General features: G+C 38.0%; 1 non-coding gene and 1 pseudogene across 1 annotated transcript; one reads left to right on the plus strand and one right to left on the minus strand.

The window, feature by feature from the left end:
* Positions 1 to 27,376, minus strand: part of LOC108452624 (peroxisomal membrane protein 13-like) — a 60,623-nt pseudogene that overhangs the window by 23,486 nt on the left and 9,761 nt on the right.
* On the plus strand, positions 22,171 to 22,276 carry LOC128296122 (small nucleolar RNA R71). Its single transcript, XR_008286670.1, has one exon. It is a non-coding gene; the product is annotated as a small nucleolar RNA R71 (small nucleolar RNA).

Below are 27,376 nucleotides of genomic sequence, written 5' to 3' on the forward strand. Positions count from 1 at the left end.
GTATCCTTTAGTATTCCAAGTGGTTCAACAGGAACTGCAACAAGAATTGTCAAAGTTGTGAAAGAACATGTTATGTTGTAAACTGATATAGGTATGTACATAAAACTCATGCTTAATGAGCTCGATATGTGATGAATCCCTCGGTAAGGTTGTGAAGAGTAAGTTTGATTATGAGATTATAATGAAATTTAGGTTAATTTACTTCAAGTTAACTGTATGTTAAATGTGATTCTATAATGCTTATTATTTGCATGGGAACTTACTAAGCTATATAGCTTACTCCCTTTCTTTTCCCTTGTTTTATAGTGTCACCAAGCCAGCTCGGGGATCGAACACTGTCGAAGATCCATTCACACTATCAACTTAACATTTTGGGTACCAATGATTTTATTGTTTTGAGTTATAGCATGTATAGGGACTTGGTCTTTTATTTGGCCAAATGTGTTGGCTTATGTTGGTTGATAATTCATTTTGTAAATGGCCACTAAAATTGGATAATATTGGTTTAAGTATATGCATATGATGATGCCTTTCATGGATGTGGAAATTTGTATGGTTTAAGTTGAATAGCATGTGATAGTTGTATGTGATAGATGATAGTATGTGAATAATGTGTGGATGCCTTGTTTGTGGCTGATTGGGTTGAATGTATATTCTTGAATTGGTATTATATGTTGTTGTGTAGGTTGTGCATGGAAATGTGGCAAATAGGCTTGGTAAATAGCCTTATTTATGTCCACATGGGTAGACACACGGGGCGTGTGTCTAGGCTGTATGTGACACACCTCTTGCCCCATGGGCATGTGATCCAGCCGTGTGTCCCCTGCACCTTAATTGTTGCAAAACTGAATGCTCAGTATCGATCACATGGGCAGAGACATGGGTGTATGTCTCAGCTATGTGGACAACACAGCCTCACACATGGGCGTGTGCCCTGGCCATGTGAAGTTTGCACCTATTTTATGAAAAATTAGGAAAATTAAATCGACCACACGGCCTAAGCACATGGGTATGTGCCTTGGCCGTGTGACTTTTTTTTGTTCATCGATGAAAAACAGAGAAACTCACGGGGTCTGGACACTGGAGTGTGTGACCACACAGCATGCCCACACAAGCGTGTCCCAAGCCACACGGGCGTGTGACCCTTGTTTGATAAAATTTTTTTCTAAGTGTTGTGAAATTTTCTAAAGTTCTCGCTTTAGTCCCGAACCACTGCCAAAGCTTGTTTTGGGCCTCGTAAGCTCCTTATAGGGATGAATTGAATGTATGTTAAAAGTTTTAAATTTGAAAGGAAACTTATGTCTCGGTTTTGTATGCTTTCTTATGTTTAATTTCGGTAATCCCTCGTACCCTGTTTTGACATCAAATATGGGTAAAGGGTGTTACAAAAGTTGGAGGGAGAGAAGTTGCCTTCGAGCAACTCACGTCATAGGGTGTCTGACTCGCTGTAAGCTCTGTCCAACAACGAGATGGGGTGTAATAGATGTGCCTGTAACATCCCAATTTTTGGGACTTCTGCAAATTTTGGTGAATTTTAGAATTTCTGTGTTTTCATTGTTTGGCGTAGGTTTAATTATGTTAGTGGGCCTCTAGAAGGCCCAAGCTTAAGCTAAAACCCGGTAATTTTAAGTGATTTTAATCCATAGAGGAAAGAGGTTCTGGTTAACTGGGCTCTTAAGTATTATTTGGGTAAAATAAGACATAAGGAAGCAAGTGGCAAAGTGGCATGTGGCGCCACTGGGAAGGCTATAAAAGTGGCGTGTAGAAGTGTATGAAGAGCCCAGGTTCGAGCTGCAAAACAAGCAAATAAGGTGTTTATTTTTTTGCACAAAAAGGGGAGGTGATGGAACTCAAGGGGGAACTCTGTTAGGGAGAGTTTAAGATGATAAAGGGATTGAGTAAGGATAAGGATAGGGGAGGAAATCTAGGAGCTGATCAAGGAGCAAGAGGTGGCCGGCCAAGGGACTTTAGCATGGGAAATTTGGCTAGGTATTGTAGTAGTAGGAATTTCGGCATTTGGGTGTGTTGTGTCGTTTCTCTGACCATCCTTCCTCCTCCTCCTTTCTTTTCTTTTTCTCTCCATTTACCTTTTCCTCTTCTTTTCTCCATAGCTGAATCCTTCTAACAATTTACTCTTCACCACTTCCTTATTCTTTTTATTTTTAAGCCATACAGCCGAATGTCACAAAAGCCGAAAACCCGAAGGTTCATATTGTCTGTGCCGAATTCTCCTAGCAAATCTATTGATTTCTTTTTTGTCTTTCTTCATCCTTGGTGATCAACTCTTTCTTTTTCTGAACCCCAAACCTCTGTCGACAAAGCCACTACAAAACCCTCATATCTTCTTTACTGTTACTAAAAGCTGAAAACCCCATATTTTAGGGGCATAGCCGAATTCTTAGATCATTAATGGATCGACTTCTGCTAGGATTTGAGGATTAGATCTACATCAGAATCAAATAAGAGCTTAAGTGAAATCGTTGGCTGAAGAAACTGGTGGTAAGTTTTTGAATGTATTCTTTATTACGGGAATTAGAAAAATCGAAATCTCTAAAGGCTTAGGGAGGCTGTCGATTGGGCTTTAAGGCTCTAAGGGTTGTGACAATTGTTTATTATGATGATAGTGCGATTCAGAGGCTGCTGATCAGAGGCTTGGACAAGGGGAAACGACTGAATCTAAACACAATCGCTAATTTCGGCAAAGGTAGGTTCGCTAGTGCCTAAGGTGCTTTGGGCCGAATATGGTAAGGGGTTAGTTATAGTTCATTTTTAGTAGTTAGATTAACGTGTTAGTAATCTAATTGTAGGCAGTTCGTGTGGGGATCTCGTCAGCATATCGTCACAAATCAGGTGTGTAACTGACACCCTCTCATAGACTAGATCGGCAAAAGTCGAAAAACTGAAATGCCGAAAAGTTGGTATTTTGGTGGGCTTGCGAGTGTGCGAATGCTCGTAAGAAAGATTGATTAACGTATTTGGTAAATTCAAGTGTTAAGACTGTAGAATGCGATATTTTGGTGTATTATGACGTTTTGGGCTTAATGGGCCTAAATTGGGCCAATGGGCCAACAGGCCCACTTTGGTTAAAAGACGAGGTAAGTGTTTCCGAATACTTGGTAAACTCTAAAACGAGCATGAAACCCTAGCCATAGGTAATAATTACTGAAATACCCTTATGCATGCAAAATTACTATTATACCCCTAGATGTAAATTGACCATTATACCCTTAGGGTTATTTTTGACTAAAAAGCATGATGACCTGATTCTGTATGATGTATGCCATGATTGTGTATCTGTTGCATGGGGGCATGGGTTATATTATGAAGGAAGCGTCCTAGTGGCTATGCCACAAATTATCTGATCTGGTGGCTCTACCACATATATCTGTTCTGGTGGCTCTGCCACGATTATCTGTATCTGGTGACTCCGTCACATTATCTGTTCTGGCAGCCATGCTGCATATTTCTGAGGCGTGTAGCGGTTGGGTGGTTCGAGTAGTCTCCCCACATGGTGAAGGGTTGGTAAGGGGGTGTATGTGGTTGGTTATGGGTTGGGTTTTGCATATACATGAAATATCTGATCTGATCTGTTATGGGCTTATGGGCTTAATTCTATATTCTGTTCTAGGCTAAGGCTAATTTATTCTGTTTTTGTGGTTTGAGTCGATATGGGCTATGGTTGGGTTAATTTTACACATTGAGTTTCGCCAAACTCATCCCTTATTTTCATCCATGTAGGTAATCCCCAACCATAGTGGGCTTGGACCTGTGAGGGATTCAGAGTGGCCACGCGAGTCTGCAAATTCGGTTTCTTTCTGATGAACTGGACGTCCTTTTATTTTCATTTATGGTTTTTGGTTTTTCAAATGTAATAAGGCCGCTCAATTATTTTATGGTTTTGATTTATATTTTATTCTAATGAACTTAATTTATATTAACTATCAGAATTGGGTAGATCTATGGCGCGCTTTCAAAAACATAAATTGATTTCAAAGTAACACGATTACAAGCAAGGCTTTAGCTATGATAACATTTTCCAAAATTAAATATTTTTTTCTCTAAAAATGAACATAATTACATTCGTAACTTAAAATTATACACGATGTTTGAGTGTGGCAATGGCGGTGTGCATGTCTAGGACTGGATCCGAAAGGAGCTTGGTACTTAAGCAGTCCAATGGACTCACCTCCTCTTTTTCGGTCTCCTACCTGGTGCACAGCTTCCATTCACTTTAACCCTTAATGAATTAATCCTTTGAACATCAAGTACGATTTCCTGGACTAAGAATAGAAAAATGTTTTTAACGTTTCGATGTGGCACGTCGAATCCTGTCATAACGTCTAGGCCGGGTTTGGGGTGTTATATTTAGTGGTATCAGAGCCAGGTTGCAACAACTCAGCTGTAGAATGGGTTTACAAAAACAAAGATTTTCAAAAAAAAATTTGAAAAGAAATTCTCGGTTTCAAAAAAAATTTTGAATCTTCTGAAGGTGGCATTCCGAATCTTCGGCCCAAGCCTGTAAGTATTACTCTGAACTTCTTTGAATATTTTATTGAAATATCTGTCTGTACTGAAAACCCATTAGGATAGGATGATATTGAAACCTTAGGAAAAACTTGATAAGAGACTGAAACTGTAGCTAGACTTCGATTCTGCGAAAACAAACTCTGAATTACTATCTGGTTCATAAAACATCTGTAATAAGAACTGGAATATTGAACTAATGCATAAAATTCGTAATCAGATAATACGATATGAGTACAAGAGCTGCTCATGGAAGAGGCCGTAGATGGGGCCGAGGAAGTGCTCGAGCGAGATCTTCGTCTTCGGGACATATGCCAGCGGCGGATGCACCGGTACCACCGGCAACGGAGGTGGAGTCTCATGACCGCGGTGCTGGGGATGATGCCTTGTCACAGGCAATGCTTCGTGTTCTGGAAAGGGTTGTCGGGGCAAGTTCGGGCAATGGAATTTGAAGGTCGATTTCTGAACGGCTCCGAGCTAATGGAGCGGAGATTTTTAAGGGCGTGTCCGGTATAGCCCCAAATGTGGTGGAATATTGGTTGGAGGCCACAGAACGGATTATGGACGATTTGGACTACTCAATAGAGCAGAAGCTAAAAGGAGCCGTATCGTTGCTACGAGACGAGGCCTATCAGTGGTGGCTCACTATGAGAGAAGGGACCCCAGCTGATAGGGTAACTTGGGAACTGTTTAAGACAGCCTTTAAAGGGAAGTATGTTGGAGCGAGTTTTGTGGACGCCTGCAGGAAGGAATTCCTGAATCTGGTACAAGGAGGTAAAACAGTTGCCGAGTACGAGGCCGATTTTCTGAGGTTGAGCCGGTATGCCGTGGGCATAGTTGCTACAGAGTATGAGTGAAGTGTGCGCTTCGAGGATGGTCTTAGAGATGACCTCAGGGTGTTGATCGCTCCGCAGAGGGAGCGAGACTTCGTGGTCTTGGTGGAGAAGGCAAAGATCACTGAGGAGGTTAAGCGTGTTGAAAAGCAAAATTGGGAGAAGGATCAGAACCATTTCCGAAGGGATTCAGGACCCTCGAGTGGTGCAAATAGGATTATTAAGAGAGCAAGAGTGGAGGAACCAGTTCGAGCAGTTCCGATGAATATGGTCAGACCACCAATCTGTGGAGACTGTGGTAAGCTACATTTGGGCGAGTGTAGGAAATGCTCTAGTGCTTGTTTCCGATGTGGATCTATGGAGCATAGAGTACAGGACTGCCCTCAGAAAGCTGATCAGGTTCAAGTTGCTGAACAGAGGATTGCTCAACCCGTAAGAGGTGGACCCCAACCACCGAGAGGATGTGGACAAGGTAGGGGTGGAAATGGAAATGGTCGAGGTCGAGGGGTACCTGGCAGGGGTGTTAAAAATGCTAAAGCTCGACAGCCAGCTTTGGTGTATGCATTTCATTGTCGAGAGGAGGCGGCGACGACCGACGTCATAACGAATACGTTCTTGGTTTCTGGCATGCCATATACTGCTTTGGTGGATATTGGATCTACTTATTCCTATATTGCATGTGCCATATCTGGGTCGTTGGGTGTGCACTCTGAGAAGATTGTGAGTGGAGTATCTGTGTTAAGTCCTTTAGGTCATTCGGTTAGGGTAGACAAACTGCATAGGGATGTACCCTTAGAAACTCAAGGTAGGATTTTCCCTGGGGATCTGATAGAATTACCATTTGAAGAATTTTTCTAATGTGGTGTCGGCATTAAGGGCCAAAAAATGGATTCGGAAAGGTTGTGAGGCCTATATGGCATTTGTAAGCCAGTCGGAAGCGGAGGGATTGATAGTGGATAAGGTTAGAACCGTAAAAGAGTTCCAAGATGTTTTTCCGGAGGAGCTTCCAGGATTGCCTCCGAACCGGGAAGTGGAGTTTGGAATTGACTTGTTGCCTGGAATGGCGCAAGTGTCTCTCGCACCGTATAGAATGGTACCGAAGGAGTTGGTGGAGCTAAAGGCACAAATTCAAGAGTTGTTGGATAGGGGCTTCATTAGGCCAACTGTGTCTCCATGGGGAGCATCGGTGCTATTCGTGAAGAAGGATGGTACAATGCGGATGTGCATTGATTATCGCCAGTTGAACAAACTAAAAATTAAGAATAAATATCCACTGCCAAGGATTGACAATCTGTTTGACCAGCTTAGAGGGGCTTCTGTATTCTCTAAGATCAACCTTCGATCTAGATATCATCAGTTAAGGGTCAATGAGACAGATATCCATAAGATGGCATTCAGGACTCGATATGGTCATTACGAGTTTCTGGTTATGCCATTTGGGCTGACAACGATATCCTGGTATATTCTGAAACTAAAGCAAAGCATGATGAGCATCTCCGTATAGTGCTACAAGTGTTAAGGGAGAAGGAACTTTATGCGAAGTTCAGCAAGTGTGAATTTTGGTTGAGGGAGGTAACTTTCTTAGGACATGTGGTCTCTGCTGAGGGGATTAAGGTGGACCCTTAAAAAATTGAAGAGCTTTTGGAGTGGAAGCCGCCTAGGTCAGTGTTAGAAATACGGAGTTTTTTAGGATTGGCAGGATACTACAGAAGGTTTGTGGAAGGTTTTTCTGTGATGGTAGCACCTCTGACAAAACTCATAAGGAAAGGGGTACCGTTTGTATGGACTGAGACCCAGCAGGAAGCCTTTGAGAAGTTGAAGAAAGTTCTGACTGAAGCACCTGTGTTAATTCAGCCAGAGTTTGAGAAGGATTTTACTGTGTACAGTGATGCATCACATGTAGGTTTGGGCTGTGTGTTAATGCAGGAGGGTAAGGTGGTTGCATATGCATCACGACAGCTTAAGCCTCATGAGGGGAACTATCCTACGCATGATTTGGAGTTGGCAGCAGTGATATTTGCACTCAAGATTTGGAGACATTACTTGTACGGAGAAAGATGTATTATATACACGGACCATAAGAGTCTTAAGTACTTGTTGACTCAGAAGGAGTTGAACCTTAGGCAAAGGAGATGGATTGAGTTGCTTAAGGATTATGATTGTTTGATCGAGTATCACCCAGGAAAGGCTAATGTGGTAGCTGATGCCCTAAGTCGTGGAGCTGTATCTGATCTGAGAGCAATGTTTGCTAGTTTGAGTCTGTATGATGATGGCAGTTTGTTGGCTGAATTGCAAGTAAGGCCAACCTGGGTGGACCAGATTAAGGAAAAGCAGTTGGAAGATAAGTCTTTGTCGCTCGTTTTCAACAAGTTAAGGAATGGGAAACTTCTGAGTTCGGTTTAAATGGTGATGGAGTTCTGTGTTTCCGAGGAAGAATTTGTGTTCCGAGGGACTCTGATTTAAGGCAGACAATAATGAAGGAAGCTCATGGGGGACTTTGTGCCATGCATCCTGGAGGAAATAAGTTGTATCATGACTTGCGAGAATTGTACTGGTGTCTTGGACTTAAACGAGAAGTAACAGAGTTTGTAGGAAAATGTCTGACATGCCAGCAAGTGAAAGCTGAGCATCAATTACCTTTTGGACATTTGCAACCAGTCAAAATACCACTTTGGAAGTGGGAGAGGGTAACCATGGACTTTGTGAGTAGGTTGCCTTTGACACCATCAAAGAAAGACTCAGTATGGGTGATTGTGGATAGGTTGACCAAATCGGCCTATTTCATACCAGTACGTACTGACTTTTCATTTCAAAAGTTAGCCAAGCTGTATGTGGCAGAGATTGTACGACTTCATGGAGTCCCAGTTTCGATTATCTCTGACCGAGATCCCAGATTCACATCTCGGTTTTGGCAAAGGTTGCATGAGGTGTTGGGGACGCGGTTGAACTTCAGTACGGCTTTCCATCCCCAAACTGGTGGTCAGTCAGAAAGGGTCATTCAGATTCTGGAGGACATGTTAAGGGGATGCGTGATTGACTTTCGAGGTAGTTGGGAGGATTACTTGCCGTTGGCAGAATTTGCATACAATAACAGTTATCAGGCGAGTATTCAAATGGCACCGTATGAAGCACTGTATGGACGAAGGTGTCATACACCTAGTTGTTGGATGGAGCTAGGGGAGCGACAAGTTCTTGGACCGGAGTTGGTGGCAGATACTGAGGATAAGGTCAAAATAATTAGAGATCGTTTAAAAGAAGCATCTGATAGGCAAAAATCGTATGCAGATTCGAAGCGTAAGGAGATTGAGTACTCAGTAGGGGATATGGTCTTCTTAAAGGTTTCTCCCGGGAAGAAGATATTAAGGTTTGGTAAGAAAGGCAAGTTGAGTCCGCGGTTCATTTGGCCTTACCGGATTTTGAGGCGAGTAGGCCCAGTGGCTTATCAATTGGAATTGCTTCCTGAGTTAGACAGGATTCACGATGTTTTTCATGTCTCCATGTTACAGCACTATCATTCTGATCCTGCTCATGTCGTGCCAGTCGCAGAAATCGACATTCAAACTGATTTGACCTTCGAGGAGGAGCCTGTGTAGATACTGACTCGAGATGTTAAGGTTCTCAGAAGGAAATTTGTCCCATTAGTGAAAGTGCTTTGGCGTAATCATGGCAGAGAGGAAGCTACGTGGAAGCCAGAAGAGGCGATGCTACAGCAATACCCTCATCTGTTTGAATCAAGTAAAATTTCGAAGACGAAATTTCTTTAAGGAGGGTAGAGTTGTAACGCCTCAATTTTTGGGAATTCTGTAAATTTTGGTGAATTTTAGAATTTCTGTGTTTTCACTGTTTGGCGTAGGTTTAATTATGTTAGTGGGCCTCTAGAAGGCCCAAGCTTAAGCTAAAACTCGGTAATTTTAAGTGATTTTAATCCATAGGGGAAAGAGGTTCTGGTTAACTGGGCTCTTAAGTATTATTTGGTTAAAATAAGACATAAGGAAGCAAGTGGCAAAGTGGCATCTGGCACCATTGGGAAGGCTATAAAAGTGGCGTGTAGAAGTGTAGGAAGAGCCCAGGTTCGAGCTGCAAGACAAGCAAATAAGGTGTTTATTTTTGTGCACATAAAGGGGAGGTGATGGAACTCAAGGGGGAACTCTGTTAGGGAGAGTTTAAGATGATAAGGGGATTGAGTAAGGATAAGGATAGGGGAGGAAATCTACGAGCTGATCAAGGAGCAAGAGGTGGCCGACCAAGGGACTTTAGCATGGGAAATTCGGCTAGGTATTGTAGTAGTAGGAATTTCGGCATTTGGGTGTGTTGTGTCATTTCTCTGACCATCCTTCCTCCTCCTCCTTTCTTTTCTTTTTCTTTCCATCTACCTTTTCCTCTTCTTTTCTCCATAGCCGAATTCTTCTACCACTTTACTCTTCACCACTTCCTTATTCTTTTTATTTTTAAGCCTTACAGCCGAATATCACAAAAGCCGAAAACCGGAAGGTTCATATTGTCTGTGCCGAATTCTCCTAGCAAATCTATTGATTTCTTTTTCGTCTTTCTTCATCCTTAGTGATCAACTCTTTCTTTTTTTGAACCCCAAACCTCTGTCGACAAAGCCACTACAAAACCCTCATCTCTTCTTTACTGTTACTAAAAGCCGAAAACCCCATATTTTAGGGGCATAGCCGAATTCTTAGATCATTAAAGGATCGACTTCTGCTAGGATTTAAGGATTAGATCTACATCAGAATCAAATAAGAGCTTAAGTGAAATCATTGGCTGAAGAAATCCCTAAAGGCTTAGGGAGGCTGTCGATTGGGCTTTAAGGCTCTAAGGGTTGTGACAATTGTTTATTATGATGATAGTGCGATTCAGAGGCTGCTGATCAGAGGCTTGGACAAGGGGAAACAATTGAATCTAAACACAATCGCTAATTTCGGCAAAGGTAAGTTTGCTAGTGCCTAAGGTGTTTTGGGCTGAATATGGTAAGGGGTTAGTTATAGTTCATTTTTAGTAGTTAGATTAACGTGTTAGTAATCTAATTGTAGGCAGTTCGTGTAGGGATCTCATCAGCATATCGTCACAAATCAGGTGTGTAACTGACACCCTCTCATAGACTAGATCGGCAAAAGCAGAAAAGTCGAAATGCTGAAAAGCCGGTATTTTGGTGGGCTTGCGAGTGTGCGAATGCTCGTAAGAAATACTGATTAACGTATTTGGTAAATTCAAGTGTTAAGACTATAGAAGGCGATATTTTGGTGTATTATGACGTTTTGGGGTTAATGGGCCTAAATTGGGCCAATAGGCCAACAGGCCCACTTTGGTTAAAAGACGAGGTAAGTGTTTTCGAATACTTGGTAAACTCTAAAACGAGCATGAAACCCTAGCCATAGGTAATAATTACTAAAATACCCTTATGCATGCAAAATTACCATTATACTCTTAGATGTAAATTAACCATTATACCCTTAGGGTTATTTTTGACTAAAAAGCATGATGACCTGATTCTGTATGATGTATGCCATCATTGTGTATCTGTTGCATGGGGGCATGGGTTATATTATGGAGGAAGCGTCCTGGTGGCTCTGCCACAAATTATCTGATCTGGTGGCTCTGCCACATATATTCTGATACGGTGGCTCGCCACGATTATTTGTATCCGTGACTCTGTCACATTATTCTGCTCGCGACCATGCTGCATATTTCTAAGGCGTGTAGCGGTTGGGTGGGTCGAGTAGTCTCCCCACATGGTGAAAGGTTGGTAAGGGGGTGTATGTGGTTGGTTATGGGTTGGGTTTTGCATATACATGAAATATCTGATCTGATCTGTTATGGGCCTATGGGCTTAATTCTGTATTCTGTTCTGGGCTAAGGAAAATTTATTCTGTTTTTGTGGTTTGAGTCGATATGGGCTATGGTTGGGTTAATTTTACACACTGAGTTTCCCCAAACTCATCCCTTATTTTCATCCATGCAGGTAATCCCTAACCATAGTGGGCTTGGACCTATGAGGGATTCGGAGTGGCCACGCGAGTCTGCAAATTCGGTTTCTTTCTGATGAACTAGACGTCCTTTTATTTTCATTTATGGTTTTGGGTTTTTCAAATGTAATAAGGCCGCTCAATTATTTTATGGTTTTGATTTATATTTTATTGTAATGAACTTAATTTATATTAACTATCAGAATTGGGTAGATCTAGGGCACGCTTTCAAAAACATAAATTGATTTCAAAGTAACACGATTACAAGCAAGGCTTCAGCTATGATAACTTTTTCCAAAATCAAATATTTTTTTTCTCTAAAAACGAACATAATTACATTCGTAACTTAAAATTATACACGATGTTAGAGTGTGGCAATGGCGGTGTGCATGTCTAAGACTGGATTCGAAGGGAGCTTGGTACTTAAGCAGTCCAAATGGACTCACCTCCTCTTTTCCGGTCTCCTACCTGGTGCACAGTTTCCATTCACTTTAACCCTGGATGAATTAATCCTTCGAACGTCAAGTACGATTTCCTGGACTAAGAATAGAAAAATGTTTTCAACGTTTCGATATGGCTCGTCGAATCCGGTCATAACGTCTAGGCCGGGTTTGGGGTGTTATAGTGCCGATATAGACGTAGAAAGTTCTCGACACTCATGAACTCCTCAGTGTAGAGTCTGATAGTAGCACCGAACTCGAGGACACTTATCTGGTGCACCAATCCACCAAGTCGAAAAGTGATGGTGCTTGGCTCGTCATGAGTCATCATGACCTACTGTAGAATAAATGTCGCGCAGAACTCCAAAGTAAGCTCCATGTAGGTGGGCTCGATGATGGAGAAGAATCTGTCCCACAGAGCTGTGGTAATGAATGCGTGAACATCATCAGCTAGTCGGACCTGCCCCAATGTGGCTGGAAACACAAAAATTTACATACTTTTTCATACCCTTTTTAACTTAAATTAATGCGAATTCGGTTAAATTCTTGTTGAAAAATAATTAATTATTATAAAAGAATGCAAGAGCTAGAATGAAAGAAAACTATATGATAAAAAAGGAGAATCAAAACAGTAAAACCAATAATAATACTAAGATAATGACAAGATAAGAAAATAAAGCTTTTTTGTAAGAGAGCAGTAAGTCAACAACGAGTACTAGAACTATATAAATGCTGCAGAATAATAATAAGATGAACAAATAATGAATCATAAAAATAACAATAAGAGAAATAAATAATTATACTAAATAGTAATATATAATATAGCAAAAAAAAAAAAAAGAAGAATGAAAATAAAAGCTAACCTAATCTTCTTGTACTAAATAAGAAAATAAACATAATCAAATAAGGAGAATAGTAAAACACTAAAATAGGATAAATAAATAAAGGAAATAACATAAACATAATAGTAAAATAAATAATATAAAATAAATAAAATAACTAATAATAAAAATAAGAAAAAGGAAAAAGGGTAAAAGGGGAAACCAACTGAACATCGGACGGTGACCGGAAGTATGAGGCTGGTGCAAATGATGATGGGTGGGGTCAAGTCGTGCGCCGGTCGTGGTCGGCGTAAGGGTGAGTGTGCGCGATGGGTGTGTGAACATGAGAGAAAAGAGAGGATTAGGTGTGATGGGCTTTGGTGGCTGGTCAGGGAAAGGAAAAGAGAGAGGAAAAAAGGGGGCGGCTGGATGATGGGGAGAAAAAGAATGGGATATGGTTTTGGTTGGGGAAGGGGAGAGAAGGCTCTGGAAGGGAGAGGGAAGGGTTGTAGAGTTCGGGGGTGGAGGAGCTACTGTGTGGGTTGGAGGATAAAAATTAGGAAAAGGGAGGAAGGGAAAGGGAAAAGGAAGAGGAAAGAGAGGCTGGTGTAGCTCGAAACAAGGACGAATGGTGGTTGTGAGGGTGGTGGAGAACGACGGTGGCCAGAGTTACAAGGTGAAGGCTGCCGACGGCTAGGGTTTTGGCAATTTGAAGAAGATGAAAGTAAAAAGAAAAAGTTATGTTTTGGGGTTAAAATAGGACACGGTGGTAAGTTTTCAGCCCGTGTGCTTAAAAATACAAGCCTAGTCTTCACACGCCTCAGACAAGCTCGTGTGTCCAAACTGTGTGGAACACACGGCTGTGTCGCATGGCTATGTGCAATCTCATTCGCTTCTCCCACACCCGTATGACCTTTCACACACTAATGTGGCTTGGCTGTGTCTTGCACACGGCTTTATACCTTGCCCGTGTAACTCTCTGACTTGTTTTAAAATTGGAAATATTAGCTCCAGGTTTCACATGGCCTAGGACACGCCTTTGTGTCTTGGCTGTGTGGTCCACACGGCTGTGTTACACGCTCGTGTGGACTATTTTAGACCGTGTCTCTATTGATTTTTGGAAAAAATAAGTCCCATGGTCTACATGACCAGGGACACGCCCGTGTGTCTAGGCCATGTGGGTTACATGGCTGTTTCTCTAGCCCATGTAACTCACTGTTGATTTCTTTAGAATTTTAAAACTAAGTCTTAAGTTTGTACACGGCCAACGACAATCTCGTGAGTCCAGGCCGTGTGGGTTTTAAAAACTCATTTTTTTAAAAAATTTCATGAGATGAAATTAAGAAATTAGCAATGTTAAAGCTCGGGTTGCCTCCTGAGAAGCACTTATTTAAAGTCTAAGCTCGACTTACCTCAAATTTGCACGGTCACAGTGGTTCACAGAGTTGAAACTCCTCTTTCTCGCTGTCAATTCTATTATCAAAATAAGGTTTGAGTTGAGTAATATTTACCTTAAAAGTGTCGAATTCAGAATGAGTTACCTCGACTGTATCGTATGGGAAGACATTCAATACCGTAAAAGGAGTTGTTCCATTCACATTAAGTTCTGAATGGCAATTTGAGGATCTGTTTTATTTAACAGTACCTGGTCTCCAACCTTAAATTGGTTCGTTCCATCCTTATGCTTGTCATGGCGTCGTTTTGGTTTTGCATCGTGTATTCTTGGTTTCTCCTTGACATGTGTCCGCCATTTGTCTAGTTCATTGATGTGTAACACTCGTTCGTCATGAGTCATTCTGTTTCTGTTACATGGACTGGAATGTGGCTCCATCACATTTTTCTGAGGGGTTTCCTGCAAAGAAGGTTGAGCCACAATGTTATTCATATTAACAGAACTCGTATAACCATCTCAATCACTAGATGTCTTAACAGATTCACAAGCTTGGAGTTTAATCCTGTCATCACCTACACGAAGTATTAATTCACCTGTACCAACATCGATAGTAGTTTTTACAGCTGCTAAAAAGGGTCATCCTATGATTATCACTATCCTCATCTATGTCTAAAACAACAAAATCCGTTGTGGATATAAATTATCAATTTTAACGAGAACATCTTCAATAATACCCCTAGGAAATCTAATGGTTCTATCTGCTAATTAAATACTCATCCTAGTTTGTTTGGGTTTCCCAAGACCTAGTTGCTTAAACATTTTATAGGGCATGGCATTAATACTTGCCTCTAAATCAGCCAAAGCATTATTAACATTTAAACTACCAATTAAACAAGGAATAGTAAAACTCCCTGTATCTTTCAATTTGTTGTGCAATTTATTCTGCAAAATGGCTGAGCACACTGCATTTAGCTCCACGTACGACGAATCATCTAACTTCCGTTTGTTTTCCAAAAGATCCTTTAAAAATTTAACTGAATTGGGCATCTACGAAAGAGCTTCAATAAACGGTAAGTTGATATGTAACTTTTTTAAAAGTTTAAGAAATTTACCAAATTGTTTGTTAGTGTGATTGTAACACCCCTAACCCATATCCGTCGTCAAAATAGGGTTTTAGAGCATTACCGAAACTTTCAAAACATTTTGAAATAATTTATGTAAATTACTATTCATTAACCGAGATCATTAAAAACGTCCCTTGATTGGACCTTCAAGGCCAAAAATGAGTATTACAATCGAGTCGAGACTTAATTGAGACCTTTAAGAATTTTTTGCAAAATTTAAAAAATTTTCCAAGGTGCAGGGCTCACACGCCCATATGGTCCAAGGGACACGCCCATGTGACCTTAGTACACGCCCGTGCTGCAGGCCATGTTCGACCTCGTGTAACTCTCTGACTTGTGCACACGGCCATGCCACACACCCGTGTGCTATGCCGTGTGGTCAATTAATTCTTTTCGAAATTAGGTGCATGTTTCACACAGCCAAGACACACGCCCATGTTCTAGGTCGTGTAGCACACACGGCTGAGACACACGCTCGTGTCTCTGCCTGTGTGGTCAATTCTGAGCATTCTGTTTCTCAAAATTAAGGTGTAGGGGACACACAGCCTAACCACACGCCCATGTACCAAGCCGTGTGTGACACACAGTCTAGACACATGCCCATGTGTCTCCCCATGTGGATAAAATAAAGTCATTTCCTAGCTTCATTTGTCACCCAAATTTACCATTTTTCTGCTCTAAAACATACCAAGTACATTCCAACCAATTCAAGTATTCAAATTTAACAAATTCCATCATTCCTCATGGCATACCATTATATGCATACATGCTTACAATCTTACCTTGATTCAATCCATATATTAAACATAATTTGATCAACTACTTAGTCTAGATTACAAGCATCATTATCATGCCACTAATGGTCAAGTTGTCCTATACATGCCATCATACCAAAATGATTTTACTAAGTATACCCAAAATAAGCTAGATGATAGTATGACGATGCTCCAATGATCTCCAACCTCCGCGAGCTTTCGAGCACTATAAAACAAGGGAAAATAAAATAGAGTAAGCATTACATGCTTAGCAAGTTCGTATAACAGAAACTAAACTTACCAATCTCGTTCATTAAATCTAAGCATACAATATCATGTTTTCCATCCATTAGCAAAATTGCCTAAACATGCATTCAATCAAACATGTTAGTCACCAAAATCTTCATATCTATCAAGTAAACATAGATGAGCTCGTCATGTAATATTCTTTCAAGTTATTATCATTTCATCTCATAATTCTCATACCATGTCAAGAGTTTTATGTCCGTTGAATCATTGAAATTCGAATGGATGCTCAAGTAGTACACTCAAGGTGTACGATTCAATAATCCATCAATTCTTATTCAAGGGCACCCATAGGGCACTTAACTAAAGACCTCGCTCTCGAGCCACATATCGTATTACAAGATTACCAGTCCAGGCTAAATCCATTAAGTAACGTATGCTCAAAAGAGCTCAATTAGGATAACCAGTCCAGGCTAAATCCATTAGGTAATGTATGCTCAAAAAAGCTCAATTAAGATCACCAGACTAGGCTAAACCTTAATTGTAACATAGGCTCGAGAGAGATTATATCAAGATTACCCATCCAGGACAAATCCTTTCTATAATGAGATCAATAGAATTACTCATCTGAGATAAATCCCGTCAGCAACAAATGTAGGACCCCATTCATTTTGGGAAAGCACATTTATCCATCGAAATTCAATATTCAAGCGAGACTTTACCCTTTTTCCAACATTTCCGAACATGTAATCATTTCAGACATTTATAACATTCACATAGATATACTTCATATTTCATACAATCATAACATTCAATTTAACATATTTACATACTCGATTAAGTTACACGAATTTACCTCGACACTTTTTCACGTATAAAAATCTACTAATCCGAAACCTTTTCTTTTCCTCGGTCTAACCTCGAATTTGTGTTGTCCAAATCTATATAAATAGATTTAATCATCAATTTCTCATATTTCATATTTATTTGAACTAAATTTACGTCCTAGGAAAAATTACCATCTTGCCCCTAACTTTTCCATAAATTTCAAATTCGTCCCTAGGCGCGGAAAATGAAACTTATGCAATTGACTCCCTATTTCAAGCCTAACCAAAATCCCATTAAAAAATTTACAGCACATGTATTCATAAAAATTCAACATTTTTCTTCAATTTTACAAGTTTACATTTTAGTCCCTAAATCATGTTTTCATCAAAAATCACTTTGTAAAAGTTGTTGATCTATCAACAACCTTTCATTTTCTATCTTAAGTTTCTAATTTTCAGCATATACATCCATGACCCATTTTCCATACTTTGATAACTTTTTAGATTAAACCCCCCAATTAGATAGTTTAAGCTATCTCGATTTCAAAAATATCAAAATTACTAGAAACGGGACAAGGAAACTTACCCAATTAAGCCTTGAAAGTTTTTTCTCTCTCTCCTAGGGTTTCCATATAATTTTGGGGTTGAAGATGAGAAAAATAATAAGATGATATCTTTTATCATCTTTTGAATTAATTATTTATTTTAATTTACAATTTAGTCCCTACTCTTTTCTAATTTTTTCATAGATGAGTCACCAAAAATCTACATACCTTTCTTTAATGGTCTAATTACCATATAAGGACCTCTAGTTTTGAATTCCATAGCTATTTAATCCTTATAGCTACTAGAATTCAACTTTCGCATTTTATGCGGTTTAGTCCCTCTCGTAATTAAACACTTAGGCTCCGTTTGTTTGCCAGTAAAATATTTTCCAGAAGATAATTTCTGAAAAATGATTTACTTTTCTGAAAATGATTTACTTTTCTGGTGTTTGGATGAATCTGTGTAAAATATTTTCTGCTGTTTGGTAGATTTCTTGAAAATATTTCATAAAAGCTGTTTTAAATGAAACAAATATACATTTAAGAATTTATTATTAAATCTTCTCAACCTTTAGCTATTCAAGTTCTTTTTTCACATGGAATATTATTTTTTCACATGTTCTAATTATTGATTAATTATAAATCAATCACAACTAGTAACTTTTAGCTATTCATACGACTTGCTTGAGGCAAAAAAGGAAAATTTTTCACTTATTTTGAAGAAGTCTTATTTTTTACAAATTTTTTACTTATCTTTATTATTGCATGTTTAAATTTGTACTAATTATTTTTATTTTATATCTAAAATTGTAAAACATGTGTTAAATAACATAAATTTATTACAATAGTAACTAAAAATAGCATAAATTTATTACCTTTTATTGAAACAATAATAGCTATCGTAACAGAACAAATTAGTCTATTGACAAAGCTTATATTATCTTAAACATTTACACTGATTACACAATGCAACCATTCTCATCATCATTCCATCAACCTCTCCATAACCAATTTGAGAATAGCAAGTGCATCAACTGTGACCGCCACCTTTACCGGTGGTTGATCGGACCACTCCGTAATTTTAGCAAACGTACTCAAATGCATCCTACTCAATAATGAACAATCATACATCATTACAGAATTTGAAGGGTACAACTGCATGTCTACACATTATATCTACTTTATCTCCAATCCAAGACTAGCACAACATCACTACATAGAAAAAGCTTTCATATATAATTTGATTTCCTTTACTTTGTATCACTTCATCCAGTAGCTTATTCCATTTTCAAACATTATAAGTCATGGCTTAATAAGAGAATCCTGAAACTGACATGTCATGATACTGTAAAGCTTATTACTCTTTCTCTACAGTCAAGTGTGGCTTAAATAGGGCTTTGTTTAGTTACTCAAAGGAGTCAGTTTTCTTTATTTACAAATTATGGTTAATAGTTTTTTTTTTACTACTAGCTGCTGCAATTAAATATTCTAATAAAGCTCATTTAGTCTCCTTTAGTTCCAATACACACAAAAAAAGTATCTAACCTCTTCTGTTTGTTGTATACTAGTGTTAGTCCCCGTGTGATGCCATTTGTTTGAACTCTGACAGCACCCTCCACATAGGTGATAAGTGAAGGATTAATGGCTGCAAGCATGGCTGTTGGATCATGAAGGTACACAACTGCAGAATGGTAGTGAATAAATTAGAAACTTCACGGTTCAGTAGAAATCCCTTAACTGTTTTCGGCAGACAAACCTTTTATGCTGTATGCATCATGATGATAATTGAAGTACACCTCTAGTATCTTCAACAAGAACTGAGCAAATCTTTCATTTGAACTAGCCAATGTTTCTCAGTCAAAATCTAAAATATGACAAATTTGATTAAAAAAAAGGTGGAAACTCAAAAGAAAGAATAAAAAAAATGAGGAAAGAAGTTCCAGAAATTAAAATTATAAGGTGTTCATATAGACCTATAGATAATAAAATAATCCTCGCTAACAACATATTGACCAAGATAGAGAAATAGCCAAAATGAGAACCTGTCAAAACAACTTGATGAGTTACATTTACCCCCACAGCCAAAACATTTGCTCCACATGTGAACACAATATTTGTAGCATCTAGATCACCAAAGATCTGTCATTCGACTCATCATTTGGAACAAGATGTAAGACAGAGTGTATGCAGCCATGACATTAGCATGCAAAAACATTGAAGCGTCAAAAATTCAAATAAAAGGTTTATTTTCAGAGTTTTTCCTTTTATGAATACCATCTTCAACTGTTTAAATCATATGAACACCTAACATCTTAAGAAGTAAAAGTTAGACCAAGTAGAAAGAATTTTTTTATGAAAGAGGGTAGAAAGAACTTGAAAAGATCAAGATAAGAGAACGGTGGTAGTGATTTTTTATTGTTTAACAATTAACAGGCATGAAGATAATTATATTATAAAGTGCGTATATATAAAGCTAGTTATCATTCAAATTATATCAAGGAAAGATAAATGAATACAAGCTCAAAACCCCCCAAAATAGTTCTCATACTGAGCTTGAGATGATGTTAAAACTAAAATCTATCTGACTAATGTATATATGTTGAGAATATCACAAGTCCTTCATTTAAATGTTCAAAAACATGATGCTGTTTCATTTAAATCTTGGGATGACTGTGACAGGAAAGACAACAGGAAGGAAGGTACTACAGAGGTGACTACTTCTTATAGCAATGGTGGTAAACATCGAGAAGGCTGTGAATATTGTCTAGCTATCTATTGAGCTGTATCATAGGTGGCTAAATGTGGACCTTCTTAAACTGTCCCTCCAAGGAAAAATCACAAAGGAAATACTAGAAGTACTTTCTGATTCAGCAACGAACATATTCATGGAATTTAAGAAGAACAATGTGAATCTGTGTCTAATAGATAGCCCTTCAAAGTGGCCTATCAAGGTATTCGCTGTTAATTCCATGTACAGGATAAGCCAATCCCTTTTGCTAGACTATAAAGAAAAAAATTACGAGATGAGTGAAAGACTATTCAAAGCGATAAGGGTCAAGGTTTCTGATATATTGGCCGCTTGTCTCACCAACTTACAATGTTTCATTTCAATCAAGTGTTCGACCAACGCCATAGAAGAGAGGGAATAGAGTGTGAGACATCCAGCTCATGTTCTGGGGAAAACTTAAAAAATAAAATTTAATCCCAAACCCAGAAAAAATTAAAAAATAAAGAAATAGACAAAGAAATCACGAACAAAGAAATAAAAATCAAAATAGAAAAAGAAGCTACAAAGAGAAGATTACCTTCTGGGAGAGATTCGGAATCGAGAAGATTAAAAAAGAAGAAGATTGAAAATTTTCAATTTTGATGAAAAATTTGGGGGAATTTTTCACGGATCAAAGCAAACTCTTACCGAAAAGGATGGGGGAAGGGGAAGGGGAAGGGGAAGGGAAGATCATGTTGCTTCTTTTCCTGAAATTGTCTTACTGAAATAAAAATGGTAAGACATTTTCCTAAAGTAATGTCTTTGTTTTCCTGTGTTTTGTAATTCATCTTACTTAGGAAATTGTTTTCAGCCAAACAAACACTAGAAAATACTGAAAAGCTTTTCCAGAAATGTTTTACTCCCAAACAAACGAACCCTTAATCGATAAAATTTTTGTATCAAAATTTTCACACATGACTATCATAATACGAACCATATTATAAAATAAAGATAAACTTTATTTTCGGATCAGATTTGTGGTCTCGAAACCACTATTTCGATTTCACTGAAAAATGGGCTATTACAATGATCTTTCTTCATTGCATTCGAATATGAAACTCGAGGTTTATATTCCTTTCCATCCGGTTGTTGATCATTTTGGCTTACCTCAACCTTACCTTTACTTACCACACTTTCTTGCCTCAGTTATGGTTTAGATTCAACTAACCCATCTTCATCTCAAACAGTAATTACGTGAAGTTGCTCTCGTGGGTTAGTTTCGGTGTTGCTAGGCAAGCTATCTTGTGGTCTTTCTGAAATCAACTTAGCAAGCTATCCTATTTGGTTCTTGAGCCCTTGAATTGATGCTTGTTGATTTTTAAGTGTTGTTTCGGTGTTTTGGAAGTGGATTTCTGACACCGAAATAAACTTCATCAACATCTCCTCAAGGTTCGACTTTTTCTCTTGCTGTAAGGTTGTTGAAGGCCTGGAGGGGGTTATGGTATCTGGTTTCCTTGACCACCCCAAGAGAAATTGGGATGGTTCCTTCAACTTGCATTATAAGTGTTACTATAGGGATTATTCTGAGACCTAGAATTATTACCCATATAGTTGACTTGTTCGTTCTCTATGCTAAGACCGTGGGGTAAATATTTTAGATTGTTCATTCCACCTCCATTTGAGTCACATTGCATCATCAAATGTACCTGTGTATAACCATATAAACCATCAATTTTCTTATTTAAAAGTTCTACCTGATTCGATAATATGGTGACCGTATCTACGTTAAAAACACTGTCTGCTTTCATCGACTTCGTTCTCATGACTTGCCACTGATAATTATTTAGTGAAATCTCTTCTATAAACTCGTAAGCCACTTCAGGTGTTTTATTATTCAGAGTACCACCGACGGCTACATCGATCAATTACCTAGTTGAGAGATTCAAACCGCTGTAAAAAGTTTGAACTTGTAACCATAGAGGTAACCCATGGTGAGGGCACCTTCTCAATAAATCCTTATACATCTACCATGCATCATATAAGCTCTCTAAGTCCATCTTACGAAGGAAGAGATATCATTCCTCAATTTAGCCATTTTAGCCGGTGGAAAATACATCAGTAAGAATTTTTCGGTCATTTGATCCCATGTAGTGATAGAACCTCGTGGTAAGGAGTTCAACCATTGTTTGGCTTTATATTTCAACGAGAATGGAAACAACCGTAAGCGAATGGCATCGCCAAAAATTCCATTTATCTTCAAAGTGTTGCAGAATTCCAGAAAATTAGCCAAATGAGTATTTGGATCTTTGTCTTACAATCCATCGAATTGAACAAACTGTTAGATCATCTAAATAGTGTTCAACTTCAGTTCAAAATAGTTTAAAATTATTTGCAGCAACAGCAGGTTTCACGATACTCGATTCAGCCCCAGTTAGATTGGGCTTGGCATAATCATACATAGTACAAGGAGCAGGATTTGGATTTATAGGATTTGCGGTAACCACAGAAAGTAGCTAATTATTCTCATTTTCATCCATCTCCTCAGTAATATTAACGATGTCCTTTTGGTCTTCCACTATATTCTGTTGACTCTGCCTTACTTCTCTACGGTTTCTGCGAGCTGTCCTTTCAATTTCGTTGTGAAATACTAAAGGTCCTGACGGGTTTCTTCTAGTCATAAACTAAAGGAACCTGCCAGAAGCAAACAAAATAAAAATTAGAAAACAAAAATTAAACTAAAAATAAAAATGGCTAAATTAATAAAAATCGAGTGTTCCTAATATTTTAATCCCCGACAACGGCGCCAAAAACTTGATGGTCACTAAACTAACTAAAATTACGACAAAGAAAAGCGCACCTATTGAATAATAGTATAGCTATGATAAGTCGGGAATATCGTATCCACGAGGACTAAGAGTACTAGTAATGACTGTTTTTCTATTATTTAGTTGTCAAATTAGTGGGATTGATTTTAATATAAAATTAACTAACTAATTACTAAGAATGCAACAGAGAATGAATTAGGAAAATATTGGAAGAAACCCAATGAGACAGACAATACCCATGAAAGAAACCACCTAGACTTCACTTATTATTCTAAATCTGAATTAAACAATTTATTTACTTGCGCCTTAATTTGTAGAAATCCCTAAACTATGTTAATATCCCTTTTGAGAATAAGAATAACTAACTCTAGGTTGATTAATTGAAATCTCTTTCTAATTAAAACCCCTATTGTCGCATAAACTCAATCTATGGATTCCCTTATTAGATTTTACTCTAATCCGGTAGATTTATGTAGTCTTATTTTTAAGATTGCATGCAACTCCACTCAATTATGCTAGATCTACTCTTAAACAGGGACTTTTGCTCCATTGAAATAAACACATTAAGCATGAATTAATATCCTTAAAATATTAAAACACAAAATAAGCATACATAGTTGAGAACAAGAATCAAGTATTTATCATGTAATTCAGAAATCAAATAATAAGATTCATATAGGTTTCATCTTCCTTAGGTATCTACGGAATTTAGTTCATAATCTGGAATAACATCATCTTAAAGTAAAGAAAGCAACAAGACATAAAGAAACCCAATAAAACTTCTAAAGAATTTGAATGGAGATCTTTAATCTTGAAGGAGATCTAATTCTAAAATGAATCTAATGGCATTCCTCGAGGCTTTTCTTCATTCTTCCCTGTGTGTCCCTTTAGGTCCTCTTCTAGTGTGCATTTATAAACTATGGAATGCTCAGAATACTTAAAATTTGGCTTTTTCTACATGAAAGAGAAATAGGGTGCAAAATCGACACAGGCGACAAGGGCTGGCACATGAGTATGTAGCCAGCCCGTGTGGAAATGCCCAGGCCGTGTGGATCCTGAAAATAACTCTTTTTGTCCTATTTTGGCCCTTTTTCGCTCCTTTCGCTCCCCTATGCTCACCTAAGTATAGAAATATGAATTTAAAACATTAGGAGCATCAAATTCACTAATTTACATAATAAATCATCCAAAAACGCATCAAGAATGGGATTAAAAACATGTTACTTTTATAGCTTATCAATCTTCTAACTATTTTAAATGTGTTTTCCATATAATAATGTCGTCCAACCGAGCTAAAGTTGAATCCGAGGAAACTGAGAGCAATGCTCCAGCTTCAATTCAAAGAGTTGCATCTAGTAGTAGAAGACCTGTATCTTAGGGTCGAGGTAAGGAGGAAAAAGAAACCTTATTTCAAATGATGAATGAGTGGTTCACATAATTATTAAGAACAAATCCTGCTGTACAAAAACTTCCCCCTCCTGTTCCTCAACCAGTTCCAGATATGCCACCAGGTATAGAACCTGTTAGAACCGATAAGTCTCTAGTAGATAAAATTAGGAAATATGGGGCAAAAGAATTCAGGGCTATTACCGATAATGATCCGAAAAGGGCTGAATTTTGGTTAGAAAATACTATCAGGGTTTTGGATGAATTGTCTTGTACACCTGGAAAAATGTCTGAAATGTGTTGTATCTCTGCTAAAAGACTCAGCCTACTAGTAGTGGAATACCATAATTTCTGTTGAACCAAGGGAAAATGTTACATGGGAATTTTTCCAGACAGAATTCAAAAAGAAATACATTACCCAGAGATTCCTTGATCAAAAAAAGAATGAATTTTTAAAGCTTAAACAAGGATATATGATTTTGTCTGAATATGAACGAGATTTTGTTCGGTTAAGCAAATATGCAAGAGAATGTATCCCGACTGAAGTTGTTATGTGTAAACGGTTTGAAGAGGGATTAAATGAAGACATCAAGTTGTTAATTGGGATTCTGAAATTAAAAGAATTTATTTTACTGGCCGATCGAGCACATAAAGCTGAAGAATTAAATAAAGAAAAGAGGCAGGAAAAGATGGAAGCTCGAACTTTGAGTAAAAGATTTATGGTGAAATCATAATTATCTGCTTCAAAGAAATCAAAGAAATATCATGATTGTTCTGCCTCATTTGTTGGGTATTCTAAAAAATATTTTGAGGTTCTCAATGCTCTAATCTGAGATCCCCGTCTCCATCAGTAGCAAGTGCTAGAAGTGTTGGTAATCCTAAACCTAGATGTAAACATTGTAATAAATTTCATTTTGGAGAGTGTCGCATGAGAAGCAAAGCCTGCTTTAGATGTGGTTCTCTCAACCAATATCTTAAAGATTGTCCAGAAAAGCTTGAAAAAGATACTGTTCAGACTTTGAAGCCAAGTAAGCCTGGCTCGAGAGGTAGACAACCCTGTCATCCTGGAAATGTCAGTGGTAGCCGAAGTGCTACAAAAGATTCAATTGTTAAATTTAAAGCACGAGCACCAGCTAGAACATATGCTATACGTGCATGTGAGAATGCTGCTGCATCTGATGTTATTACTGGTACATTTTCTCTTCTTGATACTAATATTATTGCTTTAATTGTTCCTGGTTCAACACATTCATACATATGCACGAATTTAGTGTCTGTAAAAAATTTAACTATTCGGCCCACTGAATTCGTGGTTAAAGTTTCAAATCCCTTGGGCCAGTATGTGATGGTAGATAAAATTTGTAAAAATTGTCCATTAGTGGTATGAGGCTATTGTTTCTTGACTGATTTAATGTTGTTACCATTTGATGAATTTGACGTAATTCTGGGTATGGACTGGTTAACTCAACATAATGCAGTGGTAAATTGTAAACAGAAATATATTGTGTTAAAATGTCAAAATGGTGAATTGCTCTGAGTTGAATCTGATGTACTGAATGGGTTGTCAAATGTAATCTCAGCTATATCAGCACAGAAATATATCAGAAATAGGTATGATGCTTATCTTGCATATGTGTTGGACACTAAAGTATCTGAAACGAAGATTAAGTCAGTATCAGTTGTTTGTGAATTTTCTGATGTGTTTCCAGAAGAATTACCTGGTTTACCTCCTGTTAGAGGTAGAATTTTCTATAGATCTTGTTCAGGGGACAACAATGATATTCATAACACCCTATAGAATGGTTCCTACTGAATTAAAGGAGTTGAAAACGTAGTTGCAAGAACTAACAAAAAAATGTTTTGCTCGACCCAGTTCATCACCTTAGGGTGCACCGGTTTTATTTGTTAAAAAGAAAGATGGATCGTTGAGGTTATGTATTGATTACAAATAACTCAATAAGGTTACAATCAAGAACAAGTATCCATTGCCTCGTATTGATGACTTGTTTGGTTAGTTAAAAGGTGCCACTGTATTTTCAAATATTGATCTCCGTTTTGGCTATTATCGATTACGAGTGAAAGATTCAGATGTACCGAAAACAGCCTTCAGAACTAGGTATGGGCACTATGAGTTTCTTGTGATGTCGTTCGGTTTGACTAATGCACCTGCAATATTTATGAATCTGATGAATAGAATTTTTAGACCCTATTTAAACAGATTTGTAGTGGAATTTATTGATGATATCCTGGTATATTCTTGAGATGAAAATGAGCATGCTGATCACTTGAAAATTGTGTTACAAACCCTACGTGAAAAACAATTGTATGCCAAATTCAGTAAATGTGAATTTTGGCTTCGAGAAGTTAGTTTTCTTGGACATATAATATCTGCCAAAAGTATTAGAGTTGACCCGAATAAAATATCAGCACTTGTTAATTGAAAGCCACCGAAAAGTGTGTCTGAAGTCAAAAGTTTTCTGGGATTAGCCAGATACTATCGGAGATTTGTACAAGGTTTCTCAATGATAGCCTATCTGATGACCCGTTTGTTACAGAAAGATGTGAAATTTGAATGGACTGATAAATGCCAATAGAGTTTTAACAGGGTAAAAGCTTTGTTGATTGAAGCATCCGTACTAGTTCAGCCTGAATTGGGTAAGAAATTTGTAATTTACAATGATGCATTATTAAATGGTTTGGGTTGTGTCTTAATGTAAGAAGGTAAAGTAATAGCTTATGCTTCTAGACAGCTAAAGCCACATGAAAAGAACTATTTGATACATGATCTAGAATTGACAGCCATTGTGTTTGCATTGAAAATTTGGCGACACTATTTATTTGGTGAAAAATGTCATATATTCACCCACTATAAAAGTTTGAAGTATTTAATGTCGCAAAAATACTTGAATCTGAGACAACACAAGTGGCTTGAGTTACTAAAAGATTATGATTTGGTTACTGATTATCATCTGGGAAAA

The sequence above is a fragment of the Gossypium arboreum genome, chromosome 7 (genome assembly GCF_025698485.1).
Source record: "Gossypium arboreum isolate Shixiya-1 chromosome 7, ASM2569848v2, whole genome shotgun sequence".
NCBI lineage: Eukaryota > Viridiplantae > Streptophyta > Magnoliopsida > Malvales > Malvaceae > Gossypium > Gossypium arboreum.